General features: G+C 41.7%; 1 long non-coding RNA gene across 6 annotated transcripts in view; it reads right to left on the reverse strand.

The window, feature by feature from the left end:
• LOC139081176 (uncharacterized) overlaps positions 1 to 5,204 on the reverse strand; it is a 119,851-nt gene extending 114,647 nt beyond the window's left edge. For all 6 annotated transcript variants that reach the window (XR_011536285.1, XR_011536284.1, XR_011536283.1 and 3 more), the window contains exons 1-2: positions 5,001 to 5,204; positions 3,521 to 3,685 (exon numbers count right to left, since the gene is read on the reverse strand). This is a non-coding gene — a long non-coding RNA (uncharacterized lncRNA). The remainder of the gene's footprint in view (positions 1 to 3,520; positions 3,686 to 5,000) is intronic.
• Between the last annotated feature and the right edge of the window lie 796 nt (positions 5,205 to 6,000).

A 6,000-nucleotide genomic window follows, 5' to 3' on the forward strand; every position in this document is an offset into this window, starting at 1 on the left:
GAATCAAGGAACCCAACCAATAGCTAGAGCCATGTTCACAGACTTATGGCCCCAGAAGAGCCGCAATAACCTTCTCCAGCTATTCAATAGCTAAGACCTTAGTTATTGGAGAGCATAGATGAGTCATCCCCACCAAGCCCTGTCTGAATTCCTGACCCTAAAATTTGTGAAATTAATACAATTGTTGTTTTGTGACACTAAGATTTAGAGTAATTTGTTATACGGCAACAGATAACTGGACAGTCTGAGCATGGCTTAGCTGAGTCCTCTGGCAGGCTGAAATCCAAGTGCTGGCCAGAGCTCAGTTCTTATCCAGAGGCTCAACTGGGGATGGATTTGCTTCCAAGCTCACTCAGGTTGTTGGCAGAATTCATTCCCTTTGGGTTGTAGAAGTGAGGACTTGAGTTCTTGCTGGCTGTCAGCTGGAGGCTACCTTTAGCTCCTAGAGGATTCCCACAGTTCCTTGCCATGTGGCCCTCCTCCTAGGCCCCCTAAAGCCACGGCAGTTTGCTTCTCCAAAGTCGGCAATGGAAAAAGAGGGTGCATCTGTTAGCAAGATGGAATTTTATATAACCAAATATAATCACAGAAGTTACATCCCATCACCTTTGCCGTGTTCTGTCAGTTAGAGGCAAGTCACAGCGCTTGCCTACCTTCATGGGAGGTGGGGAGAGATTGTAGAAAGGGGTGAATTCTAGGAGGTGGGGATCATTCGGACCACCTTAAAGTCTATCTGATACCCCTTCTAAGGTACTGAATTCTACCATGAGAAGAAAGGTTACTTTCAGGGATTCCAAAGCCGCCACTTTCAGGGATTCCAAAGCCGCCACACCTTCTGAGGCAGGTTTCCTGCCTCTACCTACATTGTGATGATCTGATAAGTTCTCTCTCTAAAGAAGAGAAAAACCTCACATATTTAATCTCTCCTAGAGCACTCTCTCTGTTAGAGCCTCTGATAAATTGAGACTTACTACAATTGTGTTGGACACCATATTTTTCTTATTGAATCCCAATACAGTCAGCCCTCTGCACCTGCAGGTTCCACATCAGCAGGTATAGAGGGCCAACTAAGGGACTTGAGCATCCTAAGAGTTTGGTATCCATGGAGGTCCTGGAACTAATCCCCTACGCCCCATGGATACTGAGGGAAGACTACTTAAATAGCCTTCTTGGCAATCACGTCACACTGCAGATTTAAATTATATTAAAATCAACTAATCCATCTAGGTCTTCTTTCACTATGATCTGCTGTTAAGTCAAATCTGTTCCTTTTTGCACTTTTCAGATCTCTGTGAATTACATCTATCCCTATTAAATTTCATTTTGTTGATTTTTGGACTATTTTTAAAAAATATTTTATGTCTTTATTTGTTTTGGCTATCCTTCAAACTCTGGGTCATCTGTAGGTTTGATAAACATGTCTTATATGTACCCAGGCATGTATTTGACTTAAAATGCTGAGAAAGGCTAAGTGAAGTCCAGGGGGGCTATCACCACGATGGACACTACTAAATACATGCATTTAACACCTGTGTTGCTTGTTCCCGATGACTCACCTAGGTTCTTAGTGGTCACCACTTCCTTTTCTACAGGCTCCAAGACCATCTATTTAATAATTATGCTAGAATTTGGTTGAGGGGCAATATCAAGTTCACTGGTATACAGTTTCTGGAATCTAAATTTCTCTTCCTATTGTAAATTCGGATACTATGGTAGTGCACTGCCAGATACCTCCTTCAAAATGGAGGAACTAGTTTCCCCAACTGCTGGGAGTTTGGATGGTTGACAACTTACAGCTGAGTCCCTCTCCGGAAATTACCCTCTGCTAAAGAGAGCCGCTTCTCCTAAGGCCACCTCCCACTCCTAGGGTGTGGATGGGTGATAAGCCCACATTCATCAACTGATGAAAGTGAATTTATAAGGGCCTGAATCTCTTGCCTCAAGGTAAGACAACTCTGCAAGGCCCTCACAACTCCAGAGCCCAATCTAGGTCTTTGTAACTGAATTCCACTTCACTTTCTCCTTCTGTCCATTTCAGTTTCCTTATTCCTCCATAAGTGTTGGTCCTGAAGGCATGCCCTAATGTAAGTTTCTGACTCAGAGTGCATTTCCCAGGCAAGCTGACCTGCAGTACCATCTCCATTCTTCAGGAGCCTCTCACACCCTCCAAAATTCCTCTTTCAGTGCCCAAGGTATAATTTAAATTGACTTTATTGGGTAAGAGCTCTCAACATCTCTCTAATTTTCTTGTGCTTTTGTCCCTCAATATATCGTCGATTACGTATATTGGAAGTTAAAGATCCTTCTTGATTGTGAAAAAAAAAAAGTTGAGGCATTTTGCTTTTACCCTGTGACCTGCTCACATTCAGTGAGCAGCTCCCTTCCTTGTACTTCTTGTTTTGTGCATGACTGAATAAATCCTTTTTGTGCTCTTTATGCTTTCCACATGCCTTAACTCACTCTGGGCTCTGGCCCTCCTGGCACTGTTCATACTCCTCTCATGCCTTACAGGTCTCAATAGTGACTGATGGTGGACCTATAGGCCAGCCGCTCAGGGCACCCACTTTATAATTCAGAGGTGAAGTCTATGCTTTGAGGTAGAAAAGTGCTGTCTTGGTTTTATCATTGGCTTCCTTTTAACTTCTGGCCCATATACAGAAAGGTTATTTTTCTCCATCCCCCAAACCCGTCCTGCACAGCTCTGCTTTGGGTAGCAATTTTTCTACAACCAATGCCTTTGAAAACACTTTTTGTGCTACTTTGTTCAGACTATAGGAAGCCAGCCTAAGCAGTGTTAATGCATTTTGATGTTTTCCAGCCAAACTTCTAATTGAGTTGATTTCTATGACATTTTAGAGCTGCCTACTCAACTTCAAATTTTAAAAAACTTACATTTGCGCCTTTGTTTTTTGCTACCACCTAAAAAAAACTCAGCACATCACATTTGGGGAGTTCGGGGGGATAATAACAACCTTCTGAGAACAAGGGAATGGAGCTTCTCCCTCCCATGAAGTCTCAAGTAAAACAGAAGAATGATGGCTGTTAGAATAATCGCCATATTTATGTTGTTATAAGACATAACATTATCCAGACACATGCAAGCACCATATTTCCATGCACATAAAGTTTGTCATTTCCAGTTAAATCATTGGTACTGTATGGTTTTCAACAGATCCACTCAACTTTTCCCACACACTACTAAATTCCTGATACATATCAAACTCTGATTGAAAAGGCTTCCTAATGTGGTACATGTAAAACGAAGTGTATCTGCAGTGGGTTGAGGTCTTGGATCATTGAGATCAAGCACTGAGACAAATTGAGCATACTTGGTAATAAGCAAAAGAATGGGAACAGCATCTTCAGTCAAAAAGTACTCAACGAAATTTCCAGGATATGATTAGGGCTCTAGCTGTTCTATTACCAACCACTTGCAAAGGAAAATATAGAGAAAGGTAGAAGCATTATGCACTGGTTGCCAAAAGGAAGCAGACAGAATTAGTATAACTTCACATCTTACCTAGTTACTGTGGATTTTTAATTAAAGATTTCCAAAATTAATAGAGTATAGATGAAGACCTTCTTTGCCCATCCATGACATTTGGTCCTGAATTTTGACTCCAAGACTTTTTGGCTGTGTGACCTTTGGCAAATTACTTAAACTCTTTGGTCTCAGTTTCTTCACCTGTAGAAAGGGAATAATAATGATAACTAATTCTAAGATTGTTGTGCCGATTAAATGAGATATGGCTTTGGACAGTGCCTGGTTATAAAGTAAAAGTTCAATGAACTTTAGAAAGGATTACAAATATTATTATGATAATGTAACATTAATTTTGATAACTTTTCATATGTGCCTCCCCTGATTGGAAATTCATCATGATTAGTTAAGGATCAGCAGAAGAAATTAATTTCCCCATGAGTGGGCATTGGGAGGACCAGGTTAGAGGAGGGGGGATGCTTATAAAAGTAGGTAATGTCCTGTGAGTTTTATGGGCCTATTGCCATTTTTGTGTACCTGGACACTTTTCAATGTCTTTTGGCTAAATTGTGGTGGTGAACGTAGCTGGTTGCCAGCTCTCCTTGGCCTGCACCACCTTGATTATGATTGAGACAAAGGTCTGACTCTTAATGAGAACATTGCCTCATCACACTGTAGAGCCCTGCCCACAAGGCTGGGGCACTTTTTATTTTATGGAGGCCTTATCTTTGTCAAAAGTTTCCCAGCCTTGGGATACGGGGGCTGATGTACTCATTGTCTCCTTTCTTGAAGGAAAATGGAAGAAAGAAGAAACAGAACCTCAGCCTCCAAGTCTCTTTACAGCCTCAACTTTCAGGGATAGTGCCCCTCCAGTGGGCAGAAGAGACCTTCATCTACTTCAGATTCCTCAAACTCAGATGCCTACAGCAGGCCAGAAATAAGTGAAATAGATTGGGAGATCTGTAGGGCCTGTGATGACACGAGAACTTGGGTCTCTCCAGAGGGCAGCTCCCGCCGATTGTTGTCACCTATGAATATGGGTACAGTGATGTTACATCCTTCAGTTTTTCAAAAGAAGCTACAAATCTGGCTTTTTATGTTGAATCTGCCAGTTTTTCAATGTTAGAAAATATTCAAGATTTTAAAAACACCATCTGGGCCAAACAAAATATTTCTATTTGCCAGACATGACCCAAGGATTGCCAGATTGGGACCCTCCTCTACATGGTACAATTTCAGGTTCTGAGTGAAATTCTTTCTGACCCCAAACATATCCCCCACCTTATACCACTCCACTGGAAGTCCTGCAGAGTCTTTCCCAGCTCTAAGACCTTTCCCTCAAAAAGCAAAGTCATCCTTTTGGGGAGTACATTGAGCATTCATCACTCACTAGCTGCTTGAATTATGCTGGTTTATTGCACCCATTTAGGGAATGGAGGGAAGGGGAAGTTGGAGAGGTGGGTGAGGAAAGGACAGTCCAGTGGCATGAACACCTAGAATTCTTTGCTCCGATACTCACTAGATGTTGCAACCTCAAGGAAATCAGTTCTCTGGCATTCACTTTTCCTTATTTCTTGAAAGGGGCGGCTAATAATTGCCACTTCATGGGATTGTGGTGAGAATCAAGTGGAATAAAACATACCAAATGTCCATCCCAGAGCAGACTGTCCTTAAATAAAATTTTAATCTGGAAGGAAGAAGGAAAGATGTTCTGGTGCTCAGGGGCAGTTCCAAAGTGGGGTGTGGCCACGCAGGACCTCTCGGAAGAGAGGTAAAAAGGGTGGGAAGGCAGGAGGGAGCTGTGAGCAATCAGAGCATATCACTCTCTGGCCAGCAGCCCAGCTAGTACAGAGGGGATAATGTACTAAAGGAGAAATAGGCACTATGATAATAACCCACAAATGCAGCCTGTTATACTGACCTGCAATCTAAGCTTACACAAGTCTAATTCATCCCTCCAATATTTTTGGCCATTATGGACTTATTTTTCTGGATACCGTTTCTTTGACTTCTTTGCTCAAATCAATGTTCCATGCCTGAATTTCTTTCTTCTATAATACATAAGTGAATTTTGTAAGCCAAATTTTTTGCTTTCTGGAAAAAAATAAAAACAAAAAAACTTCTTATGTTTTATACTGTGCAGAGCTCAGAAGAAATTTTAGAGAAGAAATTTGGATCAGAATGAAAACAAATTGAGATATATATGGCAGGGACAGGAGTGTAGGGATGAGGAAGGAAGGGGAGATAAACATAAAGCTCCATCAGTAAGACAAAGGAAAATGACAAGGGAATTGAGTGTCATAGAATCACACGTCAGCAGCTTGACTTTGTAAAAGTCTCCTAGTGCTATGACACAAATGCGACAGAAAGGCAAGAGAAATCATGTACCATGTACCAAAAACACACTTCCAGACCCTAGCTTCTATCTCATGCCACTGCTTAGCTGTTCCATCTACAAGGGCCTGCAGAGTTGCCTGCTTTGAAAGTTCATAAAGGAAGAGATCAGGTTTTATCCAGGA

The sequence above is a fragment of the Equus przewalskii genome, chromosome X, assembly GCF_037783145.1.
Source record: "Equus przewalskii isolate Varuska chromosome X, EquPr2, whole genome shotgun sequence".
Classification (NCBI taxonomy): domain Eukaryota; kingdom Metazoa; phylum Chordata; class Mammalia; order Perissodactyla; family Equidae; genus Equus; species Equus przewalskii.